This window comes from Giraffa tippelskirchi, chromosome 8 (genome assembly GCF_054371585.1).
Source record: "Giraffa tippelskirchi isolate mGirTip1 chromosome 8, T2T-mGirTip1v1.2.pri, whole genome shotgun sequence".
Taxonomy (NCBI): Eukaryota; Metazoa; Chordata; class Mammalia; order Artiodactyla; family Giraffidae; genus Giraffa; species Giraffa tippelskirchi.
Genome location: NC_137282.1, coordinates 39679290 through 39698301, shown reverse-complemented (window position 1 = coordinate 39698301; position 19012 = coordinate 39679290). Strand labels below are relative to the sequence as shown.

Sequence of the window (19012 nt, the reverse complement as noted above, 5' to 3'; positions counted from 1 at the left end):
AGTGAGAGTGAAAAATAGCATATATATTTGACATATATTTATTGTAAATTTTAGAAAGTACAAAAAATCGTGATGAATTAAAAGCTGCGTATATGGTGCTAGGCTAAGGAGTGTGATGGCAACCTGTGTGAAGGGATGATTCTAATTCCCTTTTACTTTAATAGATTATGATTTCCACAGATATGATTTCTTCAATTACCAGAAGCATGACCTTATTTATGAATGTGTCCTCATATTCTTTATTACCCATTTTAAATTTAGAAGAAAGTAACATAAAATTATCCCTGGCAAATGTTTAGTGCTGAGAAGAAAAGCATATCATTTTTATTTCTGGCTTTCACACTAAATAAAAACCCAAACTCAAAGTAAATGTAAGGAGAATTATTGTTTAATTTAATCATTTCATTTTCCCTGGTATGTTTCTGCTCACCTTGTAAACGTTATGTGTATTATTTCCAGTTTCACGAATTTTAGCATTACACTCATTTTACGTATATTTTAATTTCATGCTAAGTTTTCCTTTTTTTTTTTTTTGTCTCCTGAGCCCTTTTTCAATTTTGCATAATCAGAGTGAAGAGAATTACCAGCTATAACAAAATCTTTGGGAAGCTTAATTTAATTTTCTAAAGTCAACCCTTTTTAAAATGACTTTTTTCTTAACGTGGAGAAAAAGGGACTTTTTTTTATCATTTATAAAAATAGCAAAAAAAAAAAGAAACAAAAATACCTGTATACAAATATTTATTTATCTAAACAGGATGACAGTGTAGGTGGAAAGAAAATTTGAATGTAAAATAGCTATAGCTTATCAATGGGCATTTATTGACAATCCTCACTACAAAGTCAGTCATTGGTTCAATAAGAATGTCCAGATAATTTATAATGAAGACTTCAAACTTATATGAACCATCATATTCTGGATGCAGTTTAAGCCAAATGAATACTGAGCTCATGCAGTTTAGTTCACCATTGTTTCAAAAAAATAATTTGCAATCTTTAATAATACCTTGTAATGTTATTTTATGATAAATCACATACTTATCTATAATCGTATCAAATACTTCCTTGCTATTTTGTGTCACCAAAACAGATCATCCATCATTCAAAGTTTGAAAACCTTCACCATTATCTCTCTTCAAAGCAGCAACAGAAGAAGGAAGCTGTAAAGCAATTATCCTCCAATTAAAAATAAATAAACTGGAAAAGAGAAGGTGCCACATTGAATGCAATCTTTAAGATACTGTGTTTTTAATGCTGTCACTTGTTATTCTTGTGAACTAGAAACCCACCAGTTCACCTTTGGCTACTTTATTAACAGTTTTTTTCACACCAGGAATCTACTGAGATGTAACCTGCAGTTTGAACATTCTTTGGCATTGCCTTTCTTTGAGATTGGAATGAAAACTGACCTTTTCCAGTCCTGTGGCCACTGCTGAGTTTTCCAAATTTGCTGGCGTATTGAGTGCAGCACTTTCACAGCATCATCTTTGAGGATTTGAAATAGCTCAACTGGAATTCCATCAGCTCCACTAGGTTTGTTCATAGTGATGCTTCCTAAGGCCCACTTGACTTCACATTCCAGGATGTCTGGCTTTAGGTGAGTGATCACACCATCATGGTATCTGGGTCATGAAGATCATTTTTATATAGTTCTTCTGTGCATTGTTGCCACCTCTTCTTAATATCTTCTTTGTCTGTTAGGTCCATACCATTTCTGTCCATTCTTTGCCCATCTTTGCATCAAATGTTCTCTTGGTATCTCTAATTTTCTTGAAGAGATCTTGAGTCCTTCCTATTCTGTTGTTTTCCTCTATTTCTTTGCATTGATCACTGAGGAAGGCTTTCTTATCTCTCCTTGCTATTTGGAAATCTGCATTCAAATGGGTGTAGCTTTCCTTTTCTCCTTTGGCTTTAGCTTCTCTGCCTTTCTCAGCTATTTGTAAGGCTTCCTCAGACAACTGTTTTGCCTTTTTGCATTTCTTTTTCTTGGGGATGTTTTTGATCACTGCCTCCTGCACAATGTCACAAACCTCCATCCATAGTTCTTCAAGCACTCTGTCTATCAGATCTAATCCCTTAAATCTATTTGTCACTTCCACTGTATAACTGTAAGGAAATTGATTTAGATCATACCTGAATGATCTAATGGTTTTCCCTTCTTTCTTCAATTTAAGTCTGCAAGGAGATCCAAACAGCCCATCCTAAAGGAAATCAGTCCTGAATATTCATTGGAAGGTCTGATGCTGAAGCTGAAACTCCAATACTTTGGCCACCTGATGCAAAGACCTGACTCATTGGAAAAAACCCTGATGCTGGGAAAGATTGAAGTCGCGAGGAGAAGGGGACGACAGAGGATGAGATGGTAGGATGGCATCACCGACTCAATGGACATGAGTTTGAGTAAGCCCCGGGAGTTGGTGATGGACAGGAAAGTCTGGCTTGCTGCAGTCCATGGGTCGCAGAGTCGGACATGACTGAGCAACTGAACTGAACTGAATTTGCTGTTGCCACATTGGTCTAAATGTCAAATTTAATTAAGCATAGCTCCTCTTCCACCTCTTTGAATTATTAGAAAATTTATAGACTGGGGTTACCACATTATACAACATTAAAGATAAATTGAGTCAATGTAGTTTATTGCCCATGTTTTTGTCACCTGAAATAATCATATAAAAGCAGGCTCATGTATAAATTCTAAAATTCATTTTCACTTAAATTAAATAGACACTTCAGCTAAAGGAACTTTTTGAAGTCCCTCAGAGCATGTTACCAGGACCTCCTATAATTTATTCCCTCGGTTTAGATCATTGTGATACTATCTACAGTATAGATTCTCTAGATATATTCCAGAAGTCATATCAAGCACAATTTTTACCTATTCAGACAAACACTTATAAGCCCAAACTTTTATATCACATTGTCAATTTATCATTGCCTACTTGATAACTCCTAGTCACATAAATATAATGTACCAAATAATAACACTTTTGAAGCTTGCCTGTTTACACTTCCTCATCTGTTATGTTTCTGCTCTCTTCAATACACTTTATCAATGGCAGAAATCTGGGTGGATTCTTTTATTTGCTTGTTTGCTTGTTTATTACCATTTAATCTATTTGATCAAAAATTTCTATAGTGCTTCTCTTTAAATATATATTCATATTCTCATTCTCTTCCACCTCTGAAATTAATCTCAACATTTTCACTACTCATACAGGTCTGTGATATATTTCCATCTTGGACATCATCTAATGATGATATTGCCCTTGTGAAGGTCAGGCTAGATACACAGGTGTTTTGAATAACCCTAGAAGATTTCACAGTGTTTATATTAGGTCTTTCCACCTTACGAAGCAACTATTTAAGGATATTAAATTACTCATAACTATCCTTTATAATACATGTACATTCATTAAATTGTGTTCTTTTAAAAACTACAACCCAGACATCATTTCATTAGGAATGATGTTTTCCTAATAACAAAAATATTCCATGGCACAGACATTAATAGCAAATTTAATGAGCAGCATGGATTGGAAAACAGATGTAATTCTGACTCTTGTAAAGGGATCCTGCAAAATTATACACAACGCATGTTGGCTAAATATACAGGAAAGCACAAGGGAAATATTGTTGTACTTATATTTTGAATCCTTGCATGCAGTCTTCCCCCTAATGCATTGGCTTTATCTAGAATTCTGAAAAAAGATTAAAGATGCCCTCACACTTCCCCAGGTTTAGCTTAGACATGTGACCTTTACATTGTTCAAAAGAGTCCTCACACTGAGTTCCCATACCTCATGTAACCAAATCATGTTCAGATAACAGAGAATGTCTTTTCTCTTTGTAGAGGTACTTAGTAGGTCTCCAAGTTCAAAGGTGAGTATATATATCTCGCTGTCTGAAACTGGACTTGTAGATAGGGAGCAAAAAGATTCTTAAGTGTAATTCATTTGGTAAATAAGGCTAATGTCTTAGCATCTTCAAGGGGCATAATTCTGAAAAATCAATTTGGTGAAGGAAAAATCATTAATCTCAGAGGAGAATTTTACACATCCCAAGAAAGTCACATGAAGAGTAGACCTGACTTACGGTTGTCAAGGCAACCATAGTTTTAGTTTCTCTACTAAACAAACCTCCATTGTCCTCAGTGGCACCATGGATGTTAATTAGAATGCCATGTCCTTCTGCAAGGAGTTTTGGATGCTGTTCTCAGAAAGGCTAATCAATATATGAGATTCCTCATTAAGGTAACCCAGACAAATACATTATGACCTAATTTTCTTTCATCTACCCAGTAAATCAACTGTGAAAATAAGAAATGACCCATGTGTTTTGGGGCTAGATGTAATTACAGACAACCTAATTTGGATTAAAAAGCCATGTGTGTATACATACATATATACATACATACATACATACACATATACATATATATATATATAAAGATATCAAACCAGATAGAAATTAATAATACTTTATTGAAGCACGTTTGAATTTTGCATTCCTTTGTAACAGGTGGATATAAATTGTGATGGTGAAAGGGATGCTTGCTATATGCTAATTATTTGCAGTGATATGGACAGAGAATTATATTAGGACATCAAGGTAATGGTAATATAAATTTGGCAAAATTTATTGATGTTTACAAGTCTAATAATTTTAACATATTTTTATTTATTCTAGGAATGGTCTCTAAAATCTCTAAATCTACTTTATCTTTTGATATCTTTATAACTCAAATTATTTAGAGTTTTCACTCTATGCTAAATCTCTGCTATAATTTCTGTATATTTTATTTAAATCTTTAGCAGAAAAGTTTAGAGAAGACTATATACCCTGAAAAATATTAGTAAAAAAAAAGCATGGAATTAAGCATTATACCACAGTGCTCAGTATTTAAACTTCCACTACAGTATACTTGCTTGGAGAATACCATGGACAGAGGAACTGGTGGGCTATAGTCACTGGAGTTGAAAATAGTGTGACAGGATGGAGTGACTAACAGTTTCACTTTTTCAAAGAGACATTAATAGTAATAACCTTATTACAGAGTAAACATGAGAATTAAGGTAGTATAAAGTCACAAAATGTAAATATTCCTCATTTCCTCTTATTTTTTCTTAAATGTATTTTAGTAATAAAATGAATTAAGTTCAATGGAAACAGTGATACTCAAGAAAAATTTTATGGAACATGAATCAGGATTGAGACTTTTGAGCTTTAAACTTTGGATAATTTGAAACCTTGTTTATGGTGACCAACATGTGAGAAAGTAGAAAAAGCATTTATTGTTGTTCACTCAGTTGTGTCTGACTCTTTGAGACCTCATGGACTACAGCACACCAGGTCTCCCTGTCCTACACCAACTCCCGGGGCTTGCTTAAATTCATGTCCATTGAATCAGTGATGCCATCTGACCATCGCATCCTCTGTCATCCCCTTCTCTTGCCTTAAATATTTCCCAGCATCAGGATCTTTTCTAATGTGTCGGCTTTTCATATCAGGTGGCCAAAGCATTGAAGCTTTAGTTTCAGCATCAGTCCTTCCAATAAATATTCAGGATTGGTTTCCTTTGGGATTGATTGGTTTGATCTCCTTGCAGTCCAAGGGACTCTCAAAAGTATTCTCCAACACCACAGTTCAAAAGCATCAATTCTTCAGCGTTCAGCCTTCTTTATGGTTCAACTCTCACATCCATACATGACTATTGGAAAAAAACATAGCTTTGACTATTGAATCTTTTTTGGCAAAGTAATGTCTTTGCTTTTTAACTGCTGTCTAGGTTTTTCATAGCTTTTCTTCCAAAGAGCAAGCGTCTTTTAATTTTGTGGCTGCAGTCACCATCTGAGGTGACTATGGAGACCAAGAAAATAAAGTCTGTCACCGTTTCTATTGATTTCCCATCTATTTGTCATCAAGTGATGGGACTGGATACCATAATCTTAGTTTTTTGAATGTTGAATTTTAAGCCAGCTTTTTACTCTCCTCTTTCACCTTCATCAAGAGGTTCTTTGGTTCCTCTTCGCTTTCTGCCATAAGTGTGGTGTCATCTGCATATCTGAGGTTACTGATATTTCTCCCTGCAGTCTTAACTCCAGCTTGGAGTGGAATATCCACTCCATTATTCTTGCCTGAAAAACTCCATGGACAGAGGAGCCTGGTGAGCTACAGTCTGTGGGGCTGCAAAGCGTTGGACAATGAGCAACTGAGCATACACATGCAAGTAGAGATACAGTAAAAACAAGGATCAAATAAGAGAACATTTTGAGGTAGAATTGTTGAAACTGGAAATATCACAGATATGTATCTCAAGATTACTTAAAACTTTTAAAATTTAGAATTAATATATTCCAGAAGAACAGAAATAGTACAGAGAATACTGTTATACTCTTCATTCATATTCCATTAGTGTTAAAATCTAATGATACCTCTTGATGTGTTCTGTTTTGGAGTTATCTTGCTTGGATTTCCTTCAACTTTTTGATTTTATAGGTTTATGTATTTTGTCTGTGTTAAAAACTCAGTACTTAACTAAGGGCTTCCCTTGTGACTCAGCTGGTAAAGAATCCACCTGCAATGTGGGAGACCTGGGTTCGATCCCTGAATTGGTAAGATCCCCTGGAGAAGGGAAAGGCTACCCACTCCAGTATTCTGGCCTGGAGAATTCCATGGACTGTACAGTCCATGGGGTCGCAAAGAGTCAGACAGGACTGAGCGACTTTCACTTTCACTTTTTGCTTCATTTTCAAAACTTAGTCATTAACTTTAGTAACATAGCAATGGTTAAATTACAGACTACATCTGATTTTTCTGTTTTTTTTTTAATTTATTTTAATTGGAGGCTAATTACTTTACAATATTGTAGCAGTTTGCCATACATTGACATGAATCAGCCATGCGTGTACGTGTGTTCCCCATCCTGAACCCCCTCCCACCTCCCTCCCCATCCCATCCCTCAGGGTCATCCCAGTGCACCAGCCCTGAGCACCCTGTCTCATGCATCAAACCTGGACTGGTGATCTGTTTCACATATGATAATATACATGTTTCAATGCTATTCTCTCAAATCATCCCACCCTTGCCTTCTCCCACAGGGTCCAAAAGACTGTTCTGTACATCTGTGTCTCTTTTTCTGTCTCGCATATAGGGTTATCGTTACCATCTTTCTAAATTCCATATATATGCGTTAGTATACTGTATTGGTGTTTTTCTTTCTGACTTACTTCACTCTGTATAATAGGCTCCAGTTTCATACACCTCACTAAAACTGATTCAAATGGATACAATATAGAAAATTACATTGTATGTAGATATTGTGTCACCTTGGCCTACTTTAATCTGCAACATTTTCTCTCATTTAAAAAAAAATTTAGACACTTTTGAATGGTACTAGTCAAATAACTTATAGACCACTATCCTTCTACTGGGATATGTGCAAATACCGCGGAGGTTGTGCTCTCCTCATCTCACCCTATCAGGAGATACCTGGTATCAGCATGACTCAGTCTCAGTGACCACTTTGATCACTTAATGTGGTATTTGTTAGCTTTCTGTATTATGAAGTTACTCCTTTTTCCTTTCCAAACTCTATTGTATAGAAGCAAGTACTAAGTTCAGGAGGAAGGGAACAAGAGAACCAAACTCCATTTCTGGACATGTGTAAAAATCACCATAGTAATTGTATATTGTGAAGGAGACTTTTTTAAGCTGTGCTACTGTTGTGCTTCTCAAAGTTTTGACCATAAATTTGAAGATTAATTGGCCCATAACAACCATCACTGTGGTGCTCTAATGTTGTATTTTTACTAACTATTAAAAATTTATTTATGACCCTTGCTAAAGATGATAAGGAAGACTTTATTCTGGAGGAACTTCAGCTGTGGGAGAGAGAGAAATCAGGCTCGACTAATAATACAGTAAGGAAAAGTAGAGATTTATAGTGAAAGAGTAGGGCAGGAGTCAGCAGATGGAACTTACTAAGAAAGAATATTAATATCTGGTGAAAGGGGGAAAGAAATCTGGCTAAACCAAAATGACAAGATTCTTGTATGTAGGCCAGATGGTCAGGAAGCATCTAGGGGATGGTAGGGGATGGTAAGTGATGAGGAATTTGATCAAATATCAAAGATGATCACATATTATGGGTGGGGAATTTTTGTTTAACTTAGCTGGATTCTTGCTTTTAAAAACATGGACCAAGGATGGAACCTCATTGAAAAAAGAGCTTAGAGGAGCCTAACTAATATTTGACTAAGAAGAGTCTTTGCCACTACCTCATTCTTTCTACATTTATAATTAGAATTATTCATTAAGGAAGATTTGTACCTTCTCTTCAATTTATTGATTTACTCAATAAGTTGATATCAAACTATCAGTTTGATATCCTAGATATTTGTTTTAGGGTAGGTCACATGGGCAGAAAATTCTCTTAGATTACCTACCTTCTTTTGATATTGTCTTGAATTCTCCTTCATCCCTGAAGGATTTTTTGCGGGGGAGGGTAGAGAAGAGGGCTGGGTTTAGGATTCTGGATTAAAAGTTTTATGCTTTCAGCACTTGAAAAATATTTTGGCACGTACTTATTTTCTCCATGGTTTCTGATGTCAAATCTGCTTTCAGGTCAATTGTTTTTCCCATGCAGGTAAAGTGTCTTTTTTCTCTGGTTGATATTTTTGACAAATTTTTGAAAAGTTTACCCACTGTTTCTTCACATACTTTATAAAATTTTCAGTCCCACTCTCTTCTCTTCCAGGATTCTAGGGATGAAAATATTAGATGTTTCAGTGTATTCCTACAGTTGCCCCAGAATTTGTTCATTTGTTTTTAGCTTGCTTTCTCTCTTTTGTTTAAGTTGATCAGTGTCTAATATTTCACATCGTATTCAGGGATTCTCTTTCCTGTTTTCTTCATTTAGCTCTTTAGCCCATCCAGTGTTTATTCTTTCCCTCCCATCAGCTAAGGCTAGAATTTATTTTTCCCCGTTTCTGTCTTCAGATGCCTATCGCAGTGAATATCCTGAGCTGCAGACTACATTTTCTTTAAAATCCATGCATATTAAAGTATATACATGTACATTTTATATCATATTATGAACATATATCTATGTATATATCATATTTAGTATACCTCTATACATATTTATTTTCATGTGATATCTCTGGGTGAATTTTGGAAGTGGCTACCAACTCAACCCCAAAAGGGATAATATTCTAAGTATTCTCCCTGATCTTTCACATAACCACCTGGTGAAGTTCTAAGAGGAACAGCCTGCAGTACCTGCAAATCTCCTTTGTCTCAGGTCTCCTAGAGTTTCACTCTGTCATGTTAACCAAAAATCAGTCTTTAGCAACTTAAATATTTTAGTTGAATCCACTAGCCAAATTATATGACCAGGTATCTGTACTAAATAAGCAAATCCTCAAATTCTGTTTTTCTTCTCAGGGACCTATCTTTATTTAGGTTTCTGGTAAGTTGTTTGACTTCCATTTCTCCAGTGTTTTTGAGAAAAGTCATTAATTTGTAGTTAGTGAAGTTTTTATCTTATTCTAAGGGCGGAGTAACATTCTCTCCAGCACTTTCAAACTCTTACTTGAAAGCTGAAAAGTGATTCTGCTTTTAGGTCAAAGTTTGAAAAGCTGAAAAGAGAAAGAACAAGATAACAAGATGTACAAACTACAGAGGGGTTATGAAGTACAGATATTAAAACCTTAAATCTATTGTCATCTCATCTCAAAAGCATTTTATCAATGGCTATATCAGTTAAATAAGCTAATTGGAAGAGTAGTTGTTTTTGTTTTCCATAAAATCCTGAAGTTTGAATGACCAACTTGAAGAGAATCTGTAAGGAAACCATATCTAATTGGTTTAAGAAAAATCATACAATATAGAACCCATTTTTTTCCAGCTACAGCAAAGCATTTTGAATAGTCTGATTAAAAATAATAGGATTGGAATTGATATTACATTTTCATACAACTAGCAAAAATGGTAAAATGCATGACAAGGTAATTGAGTAATTTCTGTGCTATAAATAATACTATTACACACATACAAAATTTAGCAGTCCTCTTTTTACACTCAATTGGATAAACTAGAATTAAATTTATCACATCTTATTTAATTATAATTTTGCATTTCAACATGCTTTATAAGATAATGTTCCATAAATTTGATGAAATAGAAACCACAAGATGAAACATTGATTTGGTTAACTTAACAAATGTTATCTTCCTGAGCAACTGTAGAGTTGTTTTCACTCTTTATCAAACACATTTTCCCTCAAATACAATATTGCAATTATAAGCCGTGCGTGAAAATGTCTGTGCATTGTACTAGTGCCAGTGAGTAATCTCCTGTTTGGGGCTATAAACCTTTCAGTTCAGCTGTTCAATGTATGTTTACATAAGCTCACATCTTCCCACTCAACAAAATTTCTAAAAGAGCACAGCTCAGTGAAAAATTGAAGAGAGAATGATGAGTAGAAAACAAGTCTATTCTTAACAAGCTATAATCAAATCATTATATGAAGCTCTATTCTTTATTCTGCACTTGGTATGATCGTCCTTCAAGCAAAAGAAAGAGAATAGGAAAAAGAAGTTGGCAAAGTTACAATTCAAAAAAAAATTCAACGTATCTTAAAAAAATAGATGCTGAGTCACACACATACACACAAAAGATCATTAAAGGTATTTTTCAAATGGTTCTGTAAAAGTTTTGTTTCCAGATGCAGGTTAGTGTGGAATATTGCCATCCAATTAAAGTTAGGTGCCATAACTGGAAATCACAGGTATATGTTCAGGAGGTAACACATTCCTCAGATTTCTAAGCCCTGATATTCAAGAACCAAAAAAAAGTTGAGTTGCTAACAGCGAAACAGACAGGAAAATATAGATAACACCCCATAAATTACTTACTTTGATGAGTATTTTCACTCTTATTACCACTAAATCATGTTTTCATCAAATTACAAAAAAAGGTGATCAGAAGTAAAAATCTCTGCTTTACTCTTAGAAAAATAGTATATTACAGTGAAAAGCAGGAACAATTCATTAATGGTACTTTCACAGCTGCAAGAAGGGAAAAATGATCCCAAATCTTTACCCAACACACAGGCAGACAGATGTGTGGTAGGCAAAAAGCAGGTGTTTAATTTCCTTTGAAAGATTCTGCAGTCAGCTTATTCTAAATGAAATCAATCCAAATCAAGTCTAACCCTGCTTCCTAGAGATTTTTTTTGAATAGCCAGTTTTAAAATAGTAGTAGTAGTATTAGTTGTTCAGTCACATCCAACTCTTTGTGGTCACATGGACTTCAGCCTCTGTCCATTAAATTCTCTAGGTAAGAAGACTGGAGAGGGTAACCATTCCCTTCTCCAGGGGATCTTCCTGACCCAGGGATTGAACCCAGGTCTCCCTCATTGCAGGCAGATTCTTTACTGTACTTTTATTCAAATCATATCATTTAAAGATGTGAGAATTCAACCCAATATATGTGCTATTATTTGACAAACAGGATATATGACTATTGTAATATGTTATTTATGTTACAAAACATGCAAATAAAGTTAGCATTTTCAAATATATGTTAAAGATAAACTTTATTGAGCTTATATTTGGTACAGATAAACCCTTTTTAAAGCTGTTACTCTATCATTTTGATGAGGGCAATGTGACTGTACATTTTTTAGTTTATTTTGTTTTCATTTAGTTGAATGGAAGACCTGATTATAACTTCATAATTTAACACTTGGTTTTAGTGTGATGGCTGAAAATATATTTCACAAATATCCACATTCATCACTGGCTCCACTTACTAAACTATGATAATTATTTTCAAACTATGATAATTATTTTCCATTATTTAAACAAATATACATATTTATATAATATATACATATAAATGTGTAGAGTTAAATAGTTCTACATACACACATATTCGTATATACATGAACATGCACACACAAAACACACATAATCTGTTATGTGTATCATCACTGCAAGCTCAAGTTCTTTTAGCACTTCTCTCACTGAGAGGTGAAAGTTTATGTTCCTTCTCCTTGTCTTATCAAGCTTTCGACTGCTTCATCTAAAGGAGACTGGCAGAAGTGATGTTATATGACATCTGAAGCTAAATTATAAAAGCAATGCATTTCTCTTCCATCTTGGTCACTGGAGCTTTCAGGGTTAGAACCATGAGGTGACAAGTACTAATTACCACAAGGCCACTTTGCTGCAGGAGAAAAGAAACATATAGTTGGACAAATCATGCACAGTTCCTGGTTAGAACTTAAATGAAGGTATCAAATGCATATCCCAAAATCTTAATGTTGGGAAATGGTATTTATTATCCTTTGAGCCTTTGTTAGGCAGAGTAGAATATGTTTTACTTTTCCACATGTTATAAGAAGAGGTAAAGAGGATATTGCTGTGTAGCAGGAATATGTGATGTCACCTAAACTACTAACTAGATCTGCTTTAATGGAGGAGTTCTTTGTATTCTTTACTTTAAATGGATATGATATTTTGTTTTGCTTTATTCAGAACTGTTACTGTGCCAATTATAACTTTAATCCAAATCCATTCCTCTTATACATGGGAATGATTATTTTTGATGCTTTCTGCTTCAATAAATTTCAAGAATAGTCTTAAATGCTTGTTTTTACCATATTTTCCATTTATCTATGGTAACTAATTCTCACTACTCTGTTATTGTCTTTGAACCAGAAATTACCATTTCCCCCATTTTTTAGGTCAAGTAATTTAGTACAAATTATTACTTTGCTTAATTTAATGTTGTTGTCATAACACAAAACCTTCTTTACGTATAGCTTTGCCTCAAAAAATATCATTATATTTAAAATAGTTAATTCCGACATTCTAGAGAATAGATTCAATGAGGATTTCTTTTAATAAACTCTATTTTTAATTATAGTTTTGAGTCATACAGAAACACTGTGAAACTATTGGAGACAACTTTTCTGGAGAGCAAAGACAATGTATTTCAAAGTAATTCTACTCTGTCAGGAAGGTAAATATATCATTTACTTAAAAAGTGAAACACTTCACAATGTACGATTATATTTTGGAAGATATTGTCTAAATATCTTAAAATTTTGATATGAGGATATAGTTAAATCAAATGTTATAAATAATCCCAATTTATGTTCCATTTTATGTTGCTGAAAATATCTATTTCTCCTAGTTCAGACAGTTTTCTTATATTGCCTTTTCAGTTCACTAACATAATAATATAGAATTAGATAGTCATTGAGATATATATCTATGTACATGTGTATCATATTATATATATATACATATATATATACACACACACATATGTGAGCTGATGATTGACTCTGAAAAAAAAATATTTTTTCCTAAAACACTTTTACTTCATTTCAGCATCATTTAACATCATTTACCTCATTGAAACATCATTTTTATTTCCAAGATACATGTGACTTTTACTGAAAATACTTTCTTTCAAGATTGATCTCTTTGGTTTGACAGAAAACAATAAAATTCTGTAAAGCAATTATCCTCCAATTAAAAAATAAATTAATTAAAAATAAATGAGACAATTCAATCCCTCCCCCTCAAAAAAAGATTGACCTTTTCAATTCAGTGATACAAAGCATTCAGTTTGTATGCATTTCTTATTCTAAAACAAGATAATAAGTTAGAAAAGCAGATAATAATAACATAATAAAACAATATCTACAATTTATTTCTTAAAGAGTTAAATTATTGATATAACATTATTAAAGTATTTTTTCCTCTGTTTCAATATTTTAAAGTATTTCTTGTTTTTACAAGCAATTATTAACCCTTTTTGTAGGAATAGAGAGTGCTTTTCTTCCAAATAGTTTTGAAATTGACTAGGTACATGTAATTCAGTGTGTGGCAGAAGGTCACTGCAGATCTTAAGAATACAGTTTCCAAAAGGAGAGCTAAACCTTGTATGCTTCATTGTGTTTTAAAATTCAGCCATTAAAAGTTTCAACAGTAATTGTAAATCCAACATAGTAGTTGTTAAATTCTCTTTTTTCCATGCAATCTTAATGTTTGTGGCATCTTTCAATTCATTCATGTTTTAGATTCTTCTTTCCTACTTTAATCAGTTATAACATATTTATTACATATAGCCTGAATCGAGAAATCGGTCAATCAGTCATCATAAATTCATGGAAGTCCTTGGAATTATTTGTTCTTTTTTTTTAATTAGTTTATTTTTTATTTTTTAACTTTACAATATTGTATTTGTTTTGCCATACATTGACATGAATCCACCATGAGTGTACATGTGTTCCCCTTTACTTTCCTTTGCCTATGGAAGATCTCTTCCCCTCCTCTCCACCCCTCCCCCATTTTGAATATACAAGGCTTTGCTTTGGAAATCATCTGTGGCCTGGGTTGAGTGTTTTTCTAGCCAACAAAAATTCAACATTACTGTTACTGTTACATATCTTGTGTTGAGAAGGACTATAAGGCACAATCTGGGACAAGAAGGAAAGGAATTATTGATCAATGATTGGGGACTGCCACATTCAGACTGGGAGATGATAGGATAAGTGTCATATATTATGTTGTGCTTGCAGCAGCCCTAGTTTATGCTTGTTGTCTTCACTTCTCATTCAGTTTAGCATTTTTTTCAGATTTTCCTTTTTATAACAACATGCTTATTTTTCCTTCTGCAACTTTTCCCAGATTCAGCCTAATAGATACTTAACTTCTGAGGACAAAGTATGCCTTTATTGAATACTTAAGCATTAGATTGTAGTGCCTCAAGTTAAAAAAAAATTTTATTGAAATATAGTTGATTTACAATGTTGTATTAGTTTCATATATATATATTTGTATAAGAATCTGAAAAAGAATAGATATACATATACAAATATATATATACATATGAAAACTAATACAACATTGTAAATCAACTACATATATATATATATATATATATATATATATATATATATATATATATATATATAGGCTTCCCTCATAGCTCAGTTGGTAAATCATCTGCCTGCAATGCAGGAGACCTGGGTTTGATTCCTGGGTTCTGCGTTAGGAAGATCCCCTGGAGAAGGAAATGGCAACCCACTCCAGTATTCTTGCCTGGAGACTCCCATGGACAGAGGAGACTGGCAGGCTACAGTTCATGGATCGCAAGAGTCGGACACGACTTAGGGACTAAACCACCACCACCACCACTCAAGCTCCTAATTTACCCCTCCACTGCACCCTCTTCACTTTGGTAACCATAAGTTTGTTTTCCATGTCTGTGAGTCTGTTTCTCTTTTTGTAAATAGATTCATTTGTATTATTTTTTAGTTTCCTCATTTAAGCTGTATCATATGATACTGTTTTTTGCTCTCTGGCTTACTTCATTGCTTAGTGTGATAATATCTAGGTCCACCCATGTTGCTGCAATGGCATTATTTCCTTCTTTCTTATGGCTGATATTCCATTATATATATATCCATTTTATATATATATATATATATATATATATATATATATAATGGATTATCTTTTTTATCCATTTTTATGTTGATGGATATGTAGGTTGGCTCCATGCCTTGGCTATTGTAAATACTCCTGCAGTGAACATTGGATGTAAGTACCTTTCTCTGGACATATACCCAGGAGTGGGATTGCAAGATCTTATTGTATCTCTACTTTTAGTTTTTTAAGGAACTTCCATACTGCTCTCCATAGTGGCTGCTCTCCATAATGGCTATATCACAGTGTAAGAGGGTCCCTTTTTTTTCCCTACATTTCTCCAGCATTTAATATTTATCATGATCTCCATTCTGACTGATGTGAGGTGATACCTCATTGTAACTTTGATTTGCATTTCTCTAATAGTGATGTTGAGTGTCTTTTCACATGTTTTTTAGCCATCTGTATGTCTTCTTTGGAGAAATGTCTGTTTAGATCTTCTGCCTGTTTTTTAATTGGGTTGTTGTTGTTTAATTTTTTTAATATAGAGCTGTATGAGTTGTTTGGAGATTAACCCCTTGTTGATTGAAGCTTTTGCAATATTTTCTCCCGTTCTGTAGGTTATCTTTTTGTTTTGTTTGTGGTTTCCTTTGCTATGTAAAAGCTTTCAAGTTTAACTAAGATCCTTTTGTTTTGTTTTGTTTTTATTTCCAATATTCTAGGAGATACGTCTAAAAAGATATTACTGCAATTTATGTCAAGTGTGCTGCCTATGATTTCTTCTTCAAGAGTTTTATAGTATCCAGTTTTACATTTAAGTCTTTAATCCGTTTTAGTTTATCTTATGTACAATGTCAGGGAGTGTTATAATTTCATTCTTTTACATGTAACTGTCCAGTTTTCCCAATGCCACTGATTGAAGAGATTGTCTTTTCTCCATGGTATATTATTGCCTCCTTTATCTCAAGAAATCTGATGATGAATATGTGACTGGAATAAAATGGTGATATTTGCATCCGTAATGGAAGCTATAGGAGTGTGGTCATGTGGACCGCAAATGTGTGGAGAGAATAATAACTTACTTATTTTAAGAAGACTATCTCACAAGAAGAGGAATTCTCACAGGTGTCTATATGAAATGCCAGTGGTCATCACTTTTGGAGCCTGACTTTCCATTTATTTATTTATTTATTTGACTTTCCATTTAGATCAAATAACTTCTGTCCTGGTGACTTTATCCACATTCTGTCCCAGACTTTCTTTGTACACAAGCAACATGGATCAATAGGTGTCAGTGTGTTGCCTCCTTAAGCAGAAATTTAGATTTATTTTAAAATTTTGTTTCAAATTAAATTGTCCTTTCTTTTTTACTACCTGTCACTCTCATCATATTTTAAAAATGCTTGAACTCTTGAAGAACCGTGTTGGAAATCAATCTATATGCTACAAAGAGAATAGATATATTTTTGTAAATAAATACTCCATATTTTGGTTGTAGTTTAGTACCAGTTGGAAATATTTAGTAAAATATTCCATAATTAAAAAACCAAACACAAATTTTAAGCTTTTAGTGAATTGTAGTTATTAAAGATTTCAAAAGGATAAGGGATAAGACATTATACCTATAAAAGTAAGAGAGGACCTGGAAAAATAAAAAATGAAAAGAACTAAAATATTGAACATGGTTTAATTTTGAATTTTGACTATCTCAAATTGTTGGAAGAATATTTTTATAGAACAGTAGTTTTTAAATTGGATCAATGTATATTCTGTACCAAAGTGGAACGAGAAGGGCTTTGACTTTTTAGCCTGCAACCCTAGAAAAAAATTAATAATCATAAATAGAACTTATTCAATGAGTTTCATTTTATAAAATACTTGTCAAAGAGAGACACTCCAAGTGCAGTAAAAAATGCAACATCTGTGAAAATGCTAGGGTTTCAATATTTACATATTCAAATACAGGAAAAGAGCTTTAAGAAAATACACCATTAGTAGAAGTTTTTTGGCTAAGCACTTTTAGAGAGATTACTTTTTCAATAAAAAAAAATATATGGTTTAAAGAACGGAGTGTCTCAGTTTCAAATTTTGCAACAATTAGGTATAAATTTGAAGATAATTTGCTGGTACTTTTATAAAAAATTAATATGATCATGTTGGAAAATGGATTTATGAAGAAAAAGTGCAGTAAACATTAGAGACAATTAAGGTAAGAAACTGATTCACATAAACTAATATTCAAAGTACTTTCTCTGTTCATTTTATTCTTAATTTGTTGTTCATATAATAAGAGTCAAGAATAAAAAAAAAAAAACTTTGTTTTGCTAAGAAGATTGTGTTTATGTTTTAGAAATAATTTTATTTTCAAAATTGTTGTAATATATTTACTACATATGCCTAGCTAATAAGTTGATATTTTGGTAAAATAAAAATGCTTCAAAATTAGATGAATTTATTTAATTTTATTCTCTCTTTTGACTCTGAAAATTGCCATGTAGATGATAAGTTACATAATCAGTCATATACTACTCAAATTTCTTCTTGAAGTTTTCTTTCATAGTCAGAATACAAGTAGAAAGGGACATGGCAGGAGTCATTTAGATTTTTATTTTAATTGAGTGAGTCATCTAGGCTGTTTCTCTTCCTTCTAGATGCTTTTGGAAAATACACTGGAGTAGAATGTCATGAATGAGCGTGAACATGGTACAGAGGGGACAAGCTGTGCTAAACCTTCTCTATCGTATCATAGCTGCCTTAGGACTGCCTTGACTGAAATCTGGTCAAATATTTTAAGTTTCATTTGTAATTGCTGGAAAACTTATTTCTGTTAAGGAAAGGAGATGACAGGCCTGCAAACATGTTAAAGACCAAAATGTGTTCAGATGATAAAGGGTAAATATTTATGAATTGAAAAATAAATATCAATATATCAGCAGGTCAAGTGAAAGGAAAAGAACCACAAGGTATTGATATCTTTCTTTTTACAATAAATTGCATTACTGAGCACCTGTTGTATGCTAAATTGTATATATAAGCTGTTAAAAGTTATAATACCTATTACACAGAGTATATTGTATAAGTAGATATTTAAAAGTTAGGAAAATATAATCATATAGGAGAGTTCAGGACAGGTCACATATAAAAATTGAGTGGTGGAAAATAAGGAAAAGATCTCTGAAAATGGTATAATCCTGATAAAAAAAATTTAAAAAGGAAAGCTTCCATAGGTAAATCCAAGTCAGGAAGGAATTCTCAATATCCTAGTTTCTGAGTTGCTGTGATAACTGCTCTGCTGAGGCTGGCTGCAGATCTGAGATTGTCATGGAAGCATGAAATGACCTGCGACAGTCTTCAATTAGAGCAGCATAGTTCTATATTCCCAAGGACCTGATCTTCAAAAGCAATATTGCAAGGCTGAAATCTGTCACATTAACATTAAAAAATGCACATATTTAGCTGTCAGATCTCATCTCTCTCAGAGGAATTTTTAAGCTTTGCTATTCCTGGCTAGATCCAGACATAGAAACCAAGGGGATTCTTGATAAGTTGGTAACAGAACAGAG

General features: G+C 33.3%; 1 long non-coding RNA gene across 2 annotated transcripts in view; it reads left to right on the top strand.

Annotated features, from left to right (window-relative positions):
- LOC145518618 (uncharacterized) overlaps nt 1-18455 on the top strand; it is a 356357-nt gene extending 337902 nt beyond the window's left edge. Inside the window, exons 7-11 of one of the 2 annotated variants that reach the window (XR_014063035.1) lie at nt 1334-1597; nt 2175-2362; nt 4519-4608; nt 12934-13029; nt 18101-18455. This is a non-coding gene — a long non-coding RNA (uncharacterized LOC145518618). Of the gene's footprint in view, nt 1-1333; nt 1598-2174; nt 2632-4518; nt 4609-12933; nt 13030-18100 lie in introns of those variants that run through there. The other variant, XR_014063036.1, reaches the window with a different exon arrangement.
- Nucleotides 18456-19012: the final 557 nt, after the last annotated feature.